General features: G+C 40.8%; 1 long non-coding RNA gene across 1 annotated transcript in view; it reads right to left on the reverse strand.

Annotated features, from left to right (window-relative positions):
• Positions 1-14,226, reverse strand: part of LOC132359480 (uncharacterized) — a 28,079-nt gene extending 13,853 nt beyond the window's left edge. Inside the window, exons 1-2 of the long non-coding RNA XR_009500851.1 lie at positions 14,138-14,226; positions 5,418-5,498 (exon numbers count right to left, since the gene is read on the reverse strand). This is a non-coding gene — a long non-coding RNA (uncharacterized LOC132359480). The remainder of the gene's footprint in view (positions 1-5,417; positions 5,499-14,137) is intronic.
• Positions 14,227-18,962: the final 4,736 nt, after the last annotated feature.

Consider the following 18,962-nt stretch of genomic DNA (forward strand, 5'->3'; position numbering starts at 1 on the left):
TCATAAGCTTGTATTCTCTTCATAATACCCAGTTTCACATCTCAAACATGACTATTCAACTCTAAACTCACGTGTTTGAATCACAAACTGTAGGTCCCATTTGAAAACTGAATGAATAGTAGCTTAGTATAAAAGCCAAAGTTTTGACCATTACCCAAAATTCCGCATAAGATCCCCACTGTATCTCTTTTGATGCCAATTCTATCTCCCCCTTCATCATGGGCTCCAACCATACTGGACTCTGCTCTTCCTGGAATGTCAGACACGCTACCTTATAGCCTGTGTACTGGCTGTTCTCTTTGTGAGAAGACTCTTTCACCAGGTACCCACAGAGCTAATCCCCTCACCTTGAAGTTTTTATTCAACTGTCATTTTCTCAAAGAGGCCTACTCTGAGCCCTGATTTAAGATTACATTGTTCCCCCCATCCTATCCACAGATGTATCCCCACCATTCCCCTTTACCTTTTTCTACTTTTCCTTTTAATCCATGCATGAAACACTACATAAGGTACTTATATAAGGTACAATACTTATTATGTTTCTCATGTGTCCTGTCTAAAATGTAACCTCCACCAGGAAGGAACCTGTTTTGTGCACTGGTGAATCCCAGGCACCTAGCATAGCATGTGACCCATAATAAGCACTTAATAAAAATTTGTTGAATAACTGAATAGCAGGGCTCTTAAATATACTTAGCCAACATGAGCTAAAATTTAAATAGACAGGTTCTAGAGTTAGGTGAAGAAAGTACAACTATACACTCTGATCTACAAAACTTACAAACACATTCCTGTAAAGCTGGTGCCTTACTATGCATTTCTGGGTCTCTGAACTCACTTGTTTAGTGCTGTTGATTACACAAAAAATGTAAATTTATATTAGAAAATCTGACTTATTGAGAGGATGAAAAGGGAAAATAGGAATTTTCAATGAAGCTCTTGGGCTAGCCAGATATGAGTCAAATGACTTTATGTAGTAGGCAGCTTCTATGGTGGTCCCCCCTTACTGCTGCCTCCTGGTGTTCACACCCTTTAATAATCCCTTCTAAAAATGAATCAGGGTTCATCTATGTGACTACTGTATAATAAAAAATTTGACTGGCCTTTGTCCCTAGAGGGAGACTACAAATCGCTGGAATTTACAGTAAATGAACCAGTGGAAATTAAACAACACACTCCTAAACAACCAATGGGTCAAAGAAGAAATCACAAGGGAAATTTGAAAATATCTTGAGACAAATGAAAACAAAAACACAGCATACCAAAACTCACAGGATGCAGCAAAAGCAGTGCTAAGAGTAATATACAGCTGTAAATGCTTAAATTAAAAATGAAGAAGAATATCAAATCAACAACCTAACTTTATACCTTAAGGAACTAGAAAAAGAATAAACTAAACCCAAAGCAGCCAGAAGGAAGGAAAAAATAAATAACTATGAAACCAAAGATTGGTTCAGACAGGGTCATGGGAACCCTTGAATCTGCAGTCAGTTGGTCAGAAGTGCAGGTGGCCTGGGGATCCTCTAAAGTGCTGCTGGCATCTAAAGTGAGGGCAGTCTTCTTGGGGGATCATGCCCTTTTGACTTGTGGGGTCTGCATTAATTCCAGATGGTTAGTGTCAGAATTGTATTGCAGTATGCTAGTTGGTGTCTAAACAACGACCAACAGAATGAGGAGGAAGTGACAGTGAGTGACTTCTGAGGCAAGGTCATAGATGGGATTGTGGCTTCTGCCTTGCTCTCCTGAATTGCCTGTTCTGGTAAAAGCCAGCTGCTGTATCATGACACTCAAGCAGCCCTGGAAGAGGCTGACAGTGGTAGGAATGAGGCTTTCCACAACCAGCATGAATTTGCTAGCCATGTGAATGAGCCACCATGGAATCAGATGACTGCCACCCCAGCTAGTATCTTGACTGTAACCCTGTAAGAGACTCCAAACCAGAAACCCTAACTCCTGACCCACACAAACTGTGCAAGATAATAAATGTTTACTGTTGTTTTAATCCACTAAATTTTAGGTAATTTGTTACACATCAATAAATAGCTCAAACATTTCACTTCCTTTAAGGACAGGAAGAATGATATACCATGGGAGTTAAATACTTTCTTACTTTGCTATGTAAATTCAGAACACATTTCATAAAACACAATGGACAGCACTGTCATTCAAATTAAATTTTATAGTGTCTTATTAAAAACAGGGCTTCCCTGGTGGCGCAGTGGTTGAGAACCTGCCTGCCAATGCAGGGGACACGGGTTCGAGCCCGGGTCTGGGAAGATCCCACATGCCGCGGAGCAACTAGGCCCGTGAGCCACAACTACTGAGCCTGCGCGTCTGGAGCCTGTGCTCCGCAACAAGAAAGGCCGTGATAGTGAGAGGCCCGCGCACCGTGATGAAGAGTGGCCCCCGCTTGCCGCAACTAGAGAAAGCCCTCGCACAGAAACGAAGACCCAACACAGCCAAAAATAAATAAATAAATAAAATTTAAAAAAAAAACACACAAACAAATGCTGGGGGCTTCCCTGGTGTCGCAGTGGTTGGGAATCCGCCTGCCAATGCAGGGGACACGGGTTCGAGCCCTAGTCCGGGAAGATCCGACATGCCGTGGAGCAACTAAGCCCGTGCGCCATGACTACTGACCCTGCACTCTAGAGCCCGTGAGCCACAGCTACTGAAGCCCACACGCCTAGAGCCCAGGCTCCACAAGAGAAGCCACCACAATGAGAAGCCCGCGCACCACAACGAAGAGTAGCCCCTGCTCGCCGCAACTAGAGAAAGCCCACGTGCAGCAACAAAGACCCAACTCAGCCAAAAATAAAAAATAAATTAATTTTTTAAAAAATTATAAAAAAACAACAACAAACAAACAAATGCTGGGACTTCCCTGGCAGTCCTGTGGTTAAGACTCTGTGCTCCCAATGCAGGGGGCATGGGTTCGATCCTTGGTCAGGAAACTAAGATCCCCCATGCCACATGGCCAAAAAAAGAAAAAGAAAAACAAATGCTGGGTTTGTTGGACAGTTTCTGCCCCCAGATGTGGGATAGACTATACAAATATAGATGTGCTTAAGTGGATTTATTTCCTCCCCATAAATGAAAGCACACTATACACCTTGTTCTGCACCTTGCTTTCTTCCTTTTCATGTATATTAGAGATAATTCTGTATCAGAATTTAAAGCTACCTTGTAAGTACAGAAGCAGCTACATTTATTTACATCAGTTCCCTATAGATGGATAGATTGCTAGGAATATTGTGCTATACCAATGTCAAGTTTCTATTACTCAGGCCCAAAATGGAGTCCCTTGTGTTAAACCCACATCACCTAACCAAGACTTAATACCTAACCTAACTGCAGTTCAATCTCCTCCAGAAATGTAACCTTTAACCAGTCAGTCTGGAATTACCTGGTCAGCAGAATCCTTCCGTTCCTCTTAGGAGGATGACCTTTCCTGAAATAATGCATTCTTTGCTAATAATTTCCTTTTTCTGCCCCCTTTTCACCTTTCTTTCCTTTTCTACAGCTCAGCAGAGCTCCTTTCTATTTGTTAGATGGGAGGCTACCTGATTGATGAATCATTTAATGAAGGCAATCAGATCTTTAAATTTACTCAATGGATATAATTCAAAAAGACACCTGCACCCCTATGTTCATAGCAGCACTATTCACAATAGCAAGGCATGGAAACAACCTAAATGTCCATCAACAGATGAATGGATAAAGAAGATGTGGTACATATATATACAATGGAATACTACTCAGCCATAAAAAAGAACAAAATAATGCCATTTGCAGCAACATGGATGCAACTAGAGATTATCATACTAAGTGAAGTCAGAAAGAGAAAGACAAACACCATATAATATCACTTATATGTATGTGGAATCTAAAATATGACATAAAGGAACCTATCTAAGAAGCAGAAACAGACTCACAGACATAGAGAACAGACTTGTGGTTGCCAAGGGGGCGGGGGGTGGGGGAGGGATGGACGGACTGGGTGTTTGGGTTAGTAGATGCAAACTATTACATACAGAATGGATGGACAACAAGGTCTTACAGTATAGCACAGGGACTCTGTGCTCCCAATGCAGGGGGCATGGGTTCGATCCTTGGTCAGGAAACTAAGATCCCCCATGCCGCATGGCCAAAAAAAGAAAAAGAAAAGCAAATTCTGGGTTTGTTGGATAGTTTCTGCCCCCAGATGTGGGATAGACTATACTAATATAGATGTGCTTAAGTGGATTTATTTCCTCCCCATAAATGAAAGCACGCTATACAATATCCTGGGATTCAATGTCCTGGGATAAACCAAAATGGAAAAGAATATAAAAAGAATATAGATATATGTATAACCGAGTCACTTTACTGTACAGCAGAAATTAACACAACATTGTAAATCAACTATACTTCAATTTAAATAAATAAATAAATAAATAAATTTACTCAGTTGAATTTGTGTTATTTAACAGTCTGCCTGGACTTAATTAAGGTTACAATCCAAGCAACAAAGCCTTGGCTCTAAAAGCATATGATAAAGAGTCTACCAGCTGAAGGGTATTTATTCCTTTTTCCCTCTTCTTATTCCTTTTCTTAATATTGAAATACATATAGTTGGAGTTTTTCACTCATCTTTCTTCAATTTTTTTTTATTGTAAAATACACACAACATACAATTTATCATCTTAACCCCTTTTAAGTGTTCAGTTCAGTGGTAAGAAGTACATTCACATTATCGTGCAACCATCACCACCATCCATCTCCAGAACTCTTTTCATATTACAAATCTGAAACTCTGTACCAATTAAATAATAAACCTCCATTTCCCCTCCCTGCAGCCCCTGGCAACCACCATTCTACTGTCTGTCTCTATGATTTTGACTACTCTAAGTCCCTTATACAAGTGGTATACAAGATTTTAATCCTTAAAGCAGTTCAACATTGAATGTTTTTCATATAATACAATCAAGGTATATGACTAAGTAGATATTATGGTTTGAACTGTGTCCTCCCCAAATTCCTATGTTGTCATATGAATACCTCAAAATATGACCTTATTTAGAAACAGAGTCACTGCAGATGTAATTAATTAAGATGAGGTCATACTGGAGCCAAGTGGGCCCCTAATCTGACTGGTGTCCTTATAAAAGGGAGAATTTAGGACATAGACACAAACAGGGAGAATACCTTGTGAAGACTGGAGTTATGCTGCCACAAGCCAAAGAACTACCCAAAGCTAGAAGAAAAGCGTGGAACGAATCCTTCCCTAGTGCCTTCAGGGAGAGATTATACCAATAACTTATAGTCACTTTTGACGTTCATCCTCTGTTGAAGCTAATGATTTCTTGTTCTACTTCTATCTAGCTATTTCCAATCTGCTTAAACAGTATTTGAAAGCATTAGCCACTATTACTCACTTGCCAAATCCTGAGTTCAGAATTTTGTTTTCTTTTCGAGATGAATATAAAAGCACCTACAAGTCAAGGAAAATGTTCTTCCTGTGATAAGGAAAAATAAAAAGAACATTACAGTAAGGATACAGCCCTCACTTTTGCTGTATGCATTTATGTGCAAAATTATTCAAATGAACCAAACTAGTCTTAAAAACATCACTATCAAAAACTATTCAGGGGCTTCCCTGGTGGCGCAGTGGTTGAGCGTCTGCCTGTCAATGCAGGGGACACGGGTTCGAGCCCTGGTCTGGGAGGATCCCACATGCCGCGGAGCAACTGGGCCCGTGAGCCACAACTACTGAGCCTGCGCGTCTGGAGCCTGTGCTCCGCAACAAGAGAGGCCGCGATAGTGAGAGGCCTGCACACCGCGATGAAGAGTGGCCCCCGCTTGCCACAACTAGAGAAAGCTCTCGCACAGAAATGAAGACCTAGCACAGCCATAAATAAATTAAAAAAAAAAAAAAAACTATTCAGAAGGAACAATCAAAAAGAATTCACTCTCTACCTGCACTGGCATTAATTTTATAAAGATGTCAAAACTCCTGGAGCAGTGGTTCTCGAGTTTTTAAACACTGTCCCCTTTGAGAATCTGATGATGCTATGGACACTCTTCTCCCTCAAAAGACCTTTGCTTTAGTATAAATGATCACTCCCCTGCTTGTGAGGCAGGAAGGAAGAATGTTCTGTTCCTTTCCTCTGCCCAGTATCTTCTTTCTTCTCCTAGATGAAATGAAAAAACTACTCTGGACAAAAGCAACAGTAAGGGAGATTAACCAAGATGGCGGAGTAGAAGGACGTGCTGTCACTCCCTCTTGCGAGAGCACCAGAATCACAACTGGCTGCTGGACAATCATTGACAGGAAGACCCTGGACTTCACCAAGGAGGATACCCCACGTCCAAGGACAGAGGAGAAGCCACAGTGAGACGGTAGGAGGGGCGCAATCAGAGTAAAATCAAACCCCATAACTGCTGGGTGGGTGACTCACAGACTGGCGAACACTTATACCACAGAAGTCCACCCACTGGAGTAAAGGTTCTGAGCCCCATGTCAGGCTTCCCAACCTGGGGGTCAGGCAACGGGAGGAGGAATTCCTAGAGAATCAGACTTTGAAGCCTAGTGGGAATTGGATTGCAGGACTTTGACGGGACTGGGGGAAACAGAGATCCCACTCTTGGAGGGCACACACAAAGTAATGTGTGCATCAGGACCCAGGGGAAGGAGCAGTGAGCCTGGGGGAGACTGAACCAGACCTACCTGCTGGTGTTGGGGGGTCTCCTGCAGAGGCGAGTGGTGGCTCTGTTTCACCGTGGGGATAAGGACACTGGCAGCAGAGGTTCTGGGAAGTTCTCCTTGGCGTGAGCCCTCCCAGAGTCTGCCATTAACCCCACCAAAGAGCACGGGTAGGCTCCAGTGTTGGGTTGCCTCAGGCAAAACAGCCAACAGGGAGGGAACCCAGCCCCACCCATCAACAGTCAAGTGGATTAAGGTTTTACTGAGCTCTGACCACCACAGCAACAGGGAGGGAACCCAGCCCCACCCATCAACAGTCAAGTGGATTAAGGTTTTACTGAGCTCTGACCGCCACAGCAACAGTCAGCTCTACCCACCACCAGAGCCTCCCATCAAGCCTCTTAGATAGCCTCAACCACCAGAGGGCAGACAACAGAAGCAAGAAAAACTATAATCCTGCAGCCTGTGGACCAAAAACCACAGTTACAGAAAGATAGAGAAGATGAAAAGGCAGAGGGCTATGTACCAGATGAAGGAACAAGAAAAAACCCCAGAAAAACAACTAAATGAAGTGGAGATAGGCAACCTTCCAGAAAAAGAATTCAGAATAATGATAGTGAAGATGATCCAGGACCTCGGAATAAGAATGGAGGCAAAGATTGAGAAGATGCAAGAAATGATTAACAAAGACCTAGAAGAATTAAAGAACAAACAAACAGAGATGACCAATACAATAACTGAAATGAAAACTACACTAGAAGGAATCAATAGCAGAATAACTGAGGCAGAAGAACGGATAAGTGACCTGGAAGACAGAATGATGGAATTCACTGCTGCGGAACAGACTAAAGAAAAAAGAATGAAAAGAAATGAAGACAGCCTAAGAGACCTCTGGGACAACATTAAACGCAACAACATTCGCATTATAGGGGTCCCAGAAGGAGAAGAGAGAGAGAAAGGACCAGAGAAAATATTTGAAGAGATTATAGTCGAAAACTTCCCTAACATGGGAAAGGAAATAGCCACCCAAGTCCAGGAAGCGCAGAGAGTCCCATACAGGATAAACCCAAGGAGAAACACGCCGAGACACATAGTAATCAAAGTGGCAAAAATTAAAGACAAAGAAAAATTATTGAAAGCAGCAAGGGAAAGATGACAAATAACATACAAGGGAACTCCCATAAGGTTAACAGCTGATTTCTCAGCAGAAACTCTGCAAGCCAGAAGGGAGTGGCATGATATACTTAAAGTGATGAAAGGGAAGAACCTACAACCAAGATTACTCTACCCGGCAAGGATCTCATTTAGATTTGATGGAGATATCAAAAGCTTTACAGACAAGCAAAAGCTAAGAGAATTCAGCACCACCAAACCAGCTCTACAACAAATGCTAAAGGAACTTCTCTAAGTGGGAAACACAAGAGAAGAAAAGGACCTACAAAAACAAACCCAAAACAATTAAGAAAATGGTCATAGGAACATACATATCGATTATTACCTTAAACGTGAATGGATTAAATGCCCCAACCAAAAGACATAGACTGGCTGAATGGATACAAAAACAAGACCCATATATATGCTGTCTACAAGAGACCCACTTTAGACCTAGGGACACATACAGACTGAAAGTGAGGGGATGGAAAAAGATATTCCATGCAAATGGAAATCAAAAGAAAGCTGGAGTAGCTATACTCATATCAGATAAAATAGACTTTAAAATAAAGAATGTTACAAGAGACAAGGAAGGACACTACATAATGATCCAGGGATCAATCCAAGAAGAAGATATAACAATTATAAATATATATGCACCCAACATAGGAGCACCTCAATACATAAGGCAACTGCTAACAGCTATAAAAGAGGAAATCGACAGTAACACAATAATAGTGGGGGACTTTAACACCTCACTTACACCAATGGACAGATCATCCAAAATGAAAATAAATAAGGAAACAGAAGCTTTAAATGACACAATAGACCAGATAGATTTAATTGATATATATCGGACATTCCATCCAAAAACAGCAGATTACACGTTCTTCTCAAGTGCGCACGGAACATTCTCCAAGATAGATCACATCTTGGGTCACAAATCAAGCCTCAGTAAATTTAAGAAAATTGAAATCATATCAAGCATCTTTTCTGACCACAACGCTATGAGATTAGAAATGAATTACAGGGAAAAAAACGTAAAAAGGACAAACACATGGAGGCTAAACAATACGTTACTAAATAACCAAGAGATCACTGAAGAAATCAAAGAGGAAATCAAAAAATACCTAGAGACAAATGACAATGAAAACACGACGACCCAAAACCTATGGGATGCAGCAAAAGCAGTTCTAAGAGGGAAGTTTATAGCTATACAAGCCTACCTAAAGAAACAAGAAAAAGCTCAAGTAAACAATCTAACCTTACACTTAAAGAAACTAGAGAAAGAAGAACAAACAAAACCCAAAGTTAGCAGAAGGAAAGAAATCATAAAGATCAGAGCAGAAATAAATGAAATAGAAACAAAGAAAACAATAGCAAAGATCAATAAAACTAAAAGTTGGTTCTTTGAGAAGATAAACAAAATTGATAAGCCATTAGCCAGACTCATCAAGAAAAAGAGGGAGAGGACTCAAATCAATAAAATCAGAAATGAAAAAGGAGAAGTTACAACAGACACTGCAGAAATACAAAGCATCCTAAGAGACTACTACAAGCAACTTTATGCCAATAAAATGGACAACCTGGAAGAAATGGACAAATTCTTAGAAAGGTATAACCTTCCAAGACTGAACCAGGAAGAAATAGAAAATATGAACAGACCAATCACAAGTAATGAAATTGAAACTGTGATTAAAAATCTTCCAACAAACAAAAGTCCAGGACCAGATGGCTTCACAGGTGAATTCTATCAAACATTTAGAGAAGAGCTAACACCCATCCTTCTCAAACTCTTCCAAAAAATTGCAGAGGAAGGAACACTCCCAAACTCATTCTATGAGGCCACCATCACCCTGATACCAAAACCAGACAAAGACACTACAAAAAAAGAAAATTACAGACCAATATCACTGATGAATATAGATGCAAAAATCCTCAACAAAATACTAGCAAACAGAATCCAACAACACATTAAAAGGATCATACACCACGATCAAGTGGGATTTATCCCAGGGATGCAAGGATTCTTCAATATACGCAAATCAATCAATGTGATACACCATATTAACAAATTGAAGAATAAAAACCATATGATCATCTCAATAGATGCAGAAAAAGCTTTTGACAAAATTCAACACCCATTTCTGATAAAAACTCTCCAGAAAGTGGGCATAGAGGGAACCTACCTCAACATAATAAAGGCCATATATGACAAACCCACAGCAAACATCATTCTCAATGGTGAAAAACTGAAAGCATTTCCTCTAAGATCAGGAACGAGACAAGGATGTCCACTCTCACCACTATTATTCAACATAGTTTTGGAAGTCCTAGCCACGGCAATCAGAGAAGAAAAAGAAATAAAAGGAATACAAATTGGAAAAGAAGAAGTAAAACTGTCACTGTTTGCGGATGACATGATACTATACATAGAGAATCCTAAAACTGCCACCAGAAAACTGCTAGAGCTAATTAATGAATATGGTAAAGTTGCAGGATACAAAATTAGTGCACAGAAATCTCTTGCATTCCTATACACTAATGATGAAAAATCTGAAAGAGAAATTATGGAAACACTCCCATTTACCATTGCAACAAAAAGAATAAAATACCTAGGAATAAACCTACCTAGGGAGACAAAAGACCTGTATGCAGAAAACTATAAGACACTGATGAAAGAAATTAAAGATGATACCAACAGATGGAGAGATATACCATGTTCTTGGATTGGAAGAATCAACATTGTGAAAATGAGTATACTACCCAAAGCAATCTACAGATTCAACGCAATCCCTATCAAATTACCAATGGCATTTTTTACGGAGCTAGAACAAATCATCTTAAAATTTGTATGGAGACACAAAAGACCCCGAATAGGCAAAGCAGTCTTGAGGCAAAAAAATGGAGCTGGAGGAATCAGACTCCCTGACTTCAGACTATACTACAAAGCTACAGTAATCAAGACAATATGGTACTGGCACAAAAACAGAAACATAGATCAATGGAACAAGATAGAAAGCCCAGACATTAACCCACGCACCTATGGTCAACTAATCTATGACAAAGGAGGCAAAGATATACAATGGAGAAAAGACAGTCTCTTCAATAAGTGGTGCTGGGAAAACTGGACAGCTACATGTAAAAGAATGAAATTAGAATACTCCCTAACACCATACACAAAAATAAACTCAAAATGGATTAGAGACCTAAATATAAGACTGGACACTATAAAACTCTTAGAGGAAAACATAGGAAGAACACTCTTTGACATAAATCACAGCAAGATCTTTTTTGATCCACCTCCTAGAGTAATGGAAATAAAAACAAAAATAAACAAGTGGGACCTAATGAAACTTCAAAGCTTTTGCACAGCAAAGGAAACCATAAACAAGACGAAAAGACAACCCTCAGAATGGGAGAAAATATTTGCAAATGAATCAACGGACAAAGGATTAATCTCCAAAATATATAAACAGCTCATTCAGCTCGATATCAAAGAAACAAACACCCCAATCCAAAAATGGGCAGAAGACCTAAATAGACATTTCTCCAAAGAAGACATACAGATGGCCACGAAGCACATGAAAAGATGCTCAACATCACTAATTATTAGAGAAATGCAAATCAAAACTACAATGAGGTATCACCTCACTCCTCTTAGAATGGGCATCATCAGAAAATCTACAAACAACAAATGCTGGAGAGGGTGTGGTGAAAAGGGAACCCTCTTGCACTGTTGGTGGGAATGTAAATTGATACAGCCACTATGGAGAACAATATGGAGGTTCCTTAAAAAACTAAAAATAGAATTACCATATGACCCAGCAATCCCACTACTGGGCATATACCCAGAGAAAACCGTAATTCAAAAAGACACATGCACCCGAATGTTCATTGCAGCACTATTTACAATAGCCAGGTCATGGAAGCAACCTAAATGCCCATCAACAGACGAATGGATAAAGAAGATGTGGTACATATATACAATGGAATATTACTCAGCCATAAAAAGGAACGAAATTGAGTCATTCGTTGAGACGTGGATGGATCTAGAGACTGTCATACAGAGTGAAGTAAGTCAGAAAGAGAAAAACAAATATCGTATATTAATGCATGTATGCGGAACCTAGAAAAATGGTACAGATGAGCCAGTTTGCAGGGCAGAAGTTGAGACACAGATGTAGAGAATGGACATATGGACACCAAGGGGGGAAAACTGCGGTGGGGTGGGGATGGTGGTGTGCTGAATTGGGCGATTGGGATTGACATGTATACACTGATGTGTATAAAACTGATGCCTAATAAGAACCTGCAGTATAAAAAAACAAACAAAACAACTAATACAAAACTTTCATTGGGTTATTTGTATGGAAATATGTTAATATAAATGTTTCAGACATTACATGAAATTTCTAAAAATCATATTTGTATTTGTATGGAAATATGTATGGAAATATGTTAATATAAATGTTTCAGACATTACATGAAATTTCTAAAAATCTTATATTTGTACTTGTATGGAAAGGTATAATGTTATAAGTAATAATCCTAGTTATTACTTTAAAATGTATATCTCAGAAATAACTAATTTTCTTGTCAACTGCATTATTATGAACTGTCATCAAATCTTTAACCGTGGTCATTTTTAAGTCTTTTGTCATTTACAGACAGTTCTGGGTGTACTCTGATGATTTTGCAAATATGTTCCTATAAAAGGGTTTCATCTTCAAGAAATACATGGAAAAGACTCTGACAAGTACAGGTTTCTGGTAACGGACTGTACTGCTGAACTGAATGAATAAGCATTTTCAGAACTCTAATGAAAAACTGATTAACTCATAAAAGTGCTAACAAAAGATCAAGATGAAAAAAAAAATTAATTACATGGGACTGAGTGAACTGATGAGGATGAGTATAATTTTTGTGACTTTCTGTCTGAATTAAAAAAAAAAAAAAAAAATTCCACAAGGACTCAGAGGCAAAGAATATACAAATCAATTTTCACTGCAAAGTAAAGGAGCTGTTGTTACAGTGGAGGATTACTGGACTGAATGTCAATACTATGACATAGTATGAGTGTGTTTCATGTTTGGTAATTGCAATCATTGTTGCTTTTGTTGTGGTCATCCATGTACAATGCTTGGTGTCAGTCGATTTACCTCTTGTAAAAATAAAATACAGTGTGTGTGTGTGAAAAAAAAAAAAAAAAAAAAAAAAAAAGCAACAGTAAGGTCTTATTTAGAAGTATTTCTTTACCTGGTATTTTCAGCTCTGCTAAATCCAGGGCCAGCAAAAAGCATACCAGACACATTCATTTGTATTAGGACATGTCATTCGAACTGGGCCTAACTAATGTGCCAGTTTTAAACAGGCTTCACCAACTCAGAAACCTTTCCCACAATTTAAGTGAAAGACCGAATGAGGGGTCATAACAACCCAAATTACAAAAAAAGATACCCCATAAAATTACACAAGAACCGAATACAAATGCCTGACAGTAGTATACTTTGTAACCCCACCCCATTACACAAATTACTTTATAATAATAATTCCCCAAACTCTCATTCTCTCTATAAATATATATATAAATAAAAATTGTACACTGATTCCTTTAGTTCTGGAAAACTACGGTTAATTCTACCTAGAGTCAGCAGAGATTAACGCGCCATTAGGCAACTATCAGGTCATACAAGGACAAAGCTGCTTTCGCAGATCTTAAAAAAGTTTGAGAGATGGGAGTGGGAACGAATGCTTATAATAAAGGTAAGCAAGAGAACGTACACGATACACAGCCTCAAATTAAATCCCAGGAAGTGGGGGAAACCTGTTACACCAAATCTCAAGGTCAACGGGACAGGGACAGGGACACAAAATACTCAGAGCCTCAACAGGCCTCGATTGAGACCCGAGCCTCAGGCAAAACAGTGGACACGAAGTTCGTGAGGCGAGGAGCATAAATAAATCAATAAAACAAAGATATTCTTCAAAGATAAACCGATGGGCGACGCAGAGAATGCCACATATACAGAAGCGTGGATGCAATCATCGGGCAACAAGCCGAAAGCACAAAGGCAGCCAAAGGCAAGGCACTGAGAAGGTCAGTGGCAGGTCGGGTCTGAGTAGTGGTGCAACACACGCCCAAAAGTCGGGGCTGCCGCCCTGGGGCCGCTCGGAAGGAAACCCGCGCCTGGCCAAGGCCCGTGCCAGCTGCTGGCAGGCTCCGCGCACTCCGTTCTTCGGACGGCTTGGGCCGCGCCACCTCCTGCTAGTTCCCCTGTCTTGGCCTTCTCGGCTTACCTCGCACGGGCCAGCAGAAGCACTCGAGCGCCCGGGGGCCAGCCCTCCCCCTGGCCCAAAGGCCAGGTGGCCTCGACGCACCTCACTCCGCCATCTTTGCTCCTTCTCAAGTCCGCCAACCCTGCGGCGGCCGTTTCCACAACCCCCGCCTCTTCCGCTAACACTAGTACGGATTGGATAACGTCTTGCGCAGGCGCGCTCTTCTTCCGTTGTAGGTTGGTTGGAATGTACGTCAATCAATAGCGCCAGCATCACTTTTTCGGTCCGTTTTTGCGTCTGATTGGATCTCACGGTTGAGGTAATAGGGAAAAATGTTCTCGTAATTCATTTCTTAGGGGTGTAAAATTATTTCCGCGTAGAAGCAGTGTCACTTCGTGGTTAGGTAGTCTGGCTAGGCCGCATGGCAGTTTTAAGCCATCGTTAGATTAAGCTATAGATTAAACTAATAATTTCATTCTCAAGGCCTAGGAGCTTTTAATACTGGGCATAACACGACACCTAGGCAACAAATTTAATAGCTCAAGTTTGCCTCTTGAGTTTGACCCATTTCCACTCCTAAAGAGCCCAAACGCCAGACTGCTGTTTATAGTTCTGGTCAATGCGCGAGAGCAGATTCGTCACTTTTCTTTGAGGGCCATTCTGCAGAATGTCAAACTGTTATAACTGACAGTCTTGTTGCTTACCACACCCAACTGTAGGAGTATTGAGATTCTTTCTTCAGTGATTCTTCCAGGAAAGGCAGGGAGTGTAATTGGGAGCTCCGCTAACGGCACGCGACAAGCGACGGGCAGTATAGGTCCTCAAACACCATCAAGGCTGTCATCTGAGCTGCTTCCTAGAAGTACAGATTCCCTATGGCTGCAGCTCTCCGAGATACACTTCCCTAAGTCTAAAGATGAGGCCAAGGAATCTTATTTTTACAGAAGCTTATGATAAAGGACATCTAAACCTACAGCTAATATCACATTTAATAGTGAGACAATACTTTGCCTTTAAGATCAGAAACAAGGTAAGGACGCAGTCTCCCACCACCTCTACTCTACGTTGTACTGGAGGTTGTAGCCAGTGTGAAAAGGCAAATAAACAAAAGGCATCCAGATTGGAAGAAATAAAACTGCTTTCCTTGGCAGATGACATGATCCTTTGTAGAAAGTCATAAGGAAAACACAGACGCACACAGACACAGCAAAAACCAAAACAAACTACTAGAACTTACATGTTTAGCAAGGTTGTAAGATACAAGATCAGTATACAAAAAATCAACTTTATACTCTATACTAATAACAAAAATGAAATTAAGAAAACAACTGTGTTGGGGGACTTCCCTGGTGGTGCAGTGGATGGGACTCCACGCTCCCAGTGCAGGGGGCCTGGGTTCGATCCCTGGACAGGGAACTAGATCCCACATGCACGCCGCAACTAAGAGTTTGAATACCGCAACTAAGGAGCCCGCCTGCCGCAACTAAGACCCAGTGCAACCAAATAAATAAATATTAAAAAAGAAAACAAGAAAAAAAACCCGCATTCATGATAGCATCAAAAACGATAGAATTCTTAGGAAAAATTTAATAAGTCCTTTGTAGATATTTAAGTCCTTTGCAGATATTCTTATGTGTATTCCTAAAAACAAAAACAAATACAAAGGGACTTCCCTGGTGGTGCAGCAGTTAAGAATCTGCCTGCCAATGCAGGGGACATGGGTTTGATGCCTGATGCGGGAAGATCCCACATGCTGCGGAGCAACTAAGCCCGTGCGCCACAACTACTGAGCCTGTGCTCTAGAGCCCACAAGCCACAACTACTGAGCCCGCGTGCCACAACTACTGAAGCCCGCAAGCCTAGAGCCCATGCTCTGCAACAAGAGAAGCCACCGCAATAAGCCTGCGTGCCGCAACGAAGAGTAGCCCCCGCTCGCCGCAACTGGAGAAAGCCCGTGCACAACAACAAAGACCCAATGCAGCCAAAAATAAATAAATAAATAAATAAATTTATTTATTTAACAAATACAAAACATTTTTTGTAAAATACTGTTATAGCTACTTAGAGAACCTAGTAATCATATTATGAATTAACACGCAGGAATTCTAGATCATCTAGGTAAACCTGTATTGTAATTTAGGAATTCTGCAAGATTGCTGACAGAAGTGTTCATTCAAGATTTTGCTTAAGCAATTCTAGCAACTAAGGGCTAGGGAATGCACTAGTTTGAGGAACATCCTGTTCCTCATTTGAACAGTTATAATTATTAGGAAATTCTTCCTTAGAATAAGCTGGAATCTATCAACCTATCACTTCCACTCGTTAATAAAACTGATATAATGCTTAGCATGTGTCAGGCACTCATTTAATCCTCACAGCAACCTATGATGTTGGTAGTGTTATCATTATCATCATAATCCCCATTTTACAGTTAAGGAAGAAGACACAGAAGAATTACCCAAGTTCGTGTGCCTGGTTAAGTGGTAATACCAGGATCTGAACCCATCCAATCTGTTTCCAAAGTCCATGCTTTCAAATTCTACATTAAACCACCTAATTCTGTCCTCTGGAAAAAACAAAATACAGCCTTTCAAGGACAGGTCCTTAGCTATATGAATAATATAGATACTAAATATTTTAATATAACTACTTTCTTTTCTTTTCTCTAGATTAAAGCCTTAGTTCCTATACTTGCCCAAGGTAGTAAGTTGCCCTGAACCCTTCACAATTTTGCTTCTTGGGGATACATCATTTTGACAATGTCCTTAAAAGGTGATGGTCTTCAAATTTTTGATATCTTAAAATACACAGGTGTCTCTTGCTTGCCATTTCTTCTTTTTAGTCTAAATACAGGAATTTACATCTATCTTTGTTAAAAATAAAGGTTGTTGGAGAGTGAAATGATTAAGAGCATGGACTGTGCAGAGTTCCTGGGCTTGAATCCAGGCTCTACCACTAACTAGCTGTGTGACTTTGATCTTGGGAGAAAAAGTCATTTAGCCTCTCTGGGGCTGAATACCCTCACCTGTAAAATGGTGATAATAACTGTACCTGCCTCCTAAGGTTGCTGTGAGGATTAGAATTAATATCTGTCAAGCACACAAAACAGTGCCTTGCATATAGTAAATGCCACATAAATGTTAGCTACTATTGGGCTTCCCTGGTGGCACAATGGTTAAGAGTCTGCCTGCCAATGCAAGGGACACGGGTTCAAGCCCTGGCCTGGGAAGATCCCACATGCCTCAGAGCAGCTAAGCCCGTGCACCACAACTATTGAGCCTGAGCTCTAAAGCTCGCAAGCCGCAACTACTAAGCCCACGTGCCACAACTACGGAAGCCTGCGCGCCTACAGCCCGAGCTCAGCAACAAGAGAAGCCATGACAATGAGAAGCCCGCGCACCGCAACGAAGAGTAGCCCCCGCTCACCGCAACTAAAGAAAGCCCGTGCACAACAATAAAGACCCAACACAGCCAAAAATAAATAAATAAATAAAATTATTTTATTTTAAATGTTAGCTATTATTGATTGAACGCAAACTATTAAGATAATTTAGCCTTCATTCTCCCATGGAAGGACTGTATTAACTACTTTTATGGCATTATGTTACTTTAAAAAATTAATAAACACTACTTTTATGCTTTGTCTTTGGATGTTGAAAAGGACTAAATACTGACAGTAAATCCCATGGCATGGCATGGAAGGTTTTCCTTAAGTCTGACACTGATCTTTTATTTTTTTAATTTTAATTTATTTTTATTTTTTATTTTTTGGCCACACTGCACACCTGGCAGGATCTTAGTTCCCCCGACCAGGGATTTAACCCACACCCTCAGCAGTGAAAGTGTGGAGTCCTAACCACTGGACCGCCAGGGGATTCCCACTGATCTTTTATTTAAAGTTATATTGAGGAACTTCCCTGGTGGTCCAGTGGTTAAGAATCCGCCTTCCCATGCAGGGGACTCAGGTTCAATCCCTGGTGGGGGACCTAAGATCCCACGTGCTGCGGGGCAATTAAGCCCTTGGGCCACACACAACTAGAGAGCCTGCGTTCTGCAGCTACAGAGCCCACGCGCTCTGGAGCCGGCTGCCACAACTAGAGAGAAGCCAGCGCTCCGCAACAAAGAGCCCACGCGCCGCAACAAAAAAAGATCCCGCATGCCACAGCTAAGACCTGACCCAGCCAAAGATTTAAATAAATAAATAAATAAATAGTTATACTGAGGTATAATTCAAATGTCATATATAATTCATCCATTTGATATGTACCATTCAATGGCTTTTAGTATAGTCACAAAATTATATATCCATCAACACGATTTTAGAACATTTCATTAATACAAAAAAAAGAACCCTCACACCCCTTAGCTATCATTCCCTAATCTCCCATTCCTCCAGGCCCTGGAATCATACAGTATTTGTCCTTTTGTGATTGGCTTTTTTTTTTTTTTTAATTTATTTATTTATGGCTGTGTTGGGTCTTCGTTTCTGTGCGAGGGCTTTCTCCAGTTGCGGAGAGCGGGGGCCACTCTTCATCGCGGTGCGCGGGCCTCTCACTGTCGCGGCCTCTTGTTGCGGAGCACAGGCTCCAGACGCGCAGGCTCAGTAATTGTGGCTCACAGGCCTAGTTGCTCCGCGGCATGTGGGATCCTCCCAGACCAGGGCTCGAACCTGTGTCCCCTGCATTGGCAGGCAGATTCTCAACCACTGCGCCACCAGGGAAGCCTGTGATTGGCTTCTTTTACTTAGCATAATATCTTTAGGGTTCATCCATGTTGTAGCATGTGTCAAAATTTCCTTCCATCTTAAGGCTGAATGATATATCACTGTATGTATATACCACATTTT

This window comes from Balaenoptera ricei, chromosome 2, assembly GCF_028023285.1.
Source record: "Balaenoptera ricei isolate mBalRic1 chromosome 2, mBalRic1.hap2, whole genome shotgun sequence".
Classification (NCBI taxonomy): domain Eukaryota; kingdom Metazoa; phylum Chordata; class Mammalia; order Artiodactyla; family Balaenopteridae; genus Balaenoptera; species Balaenoptera ricei.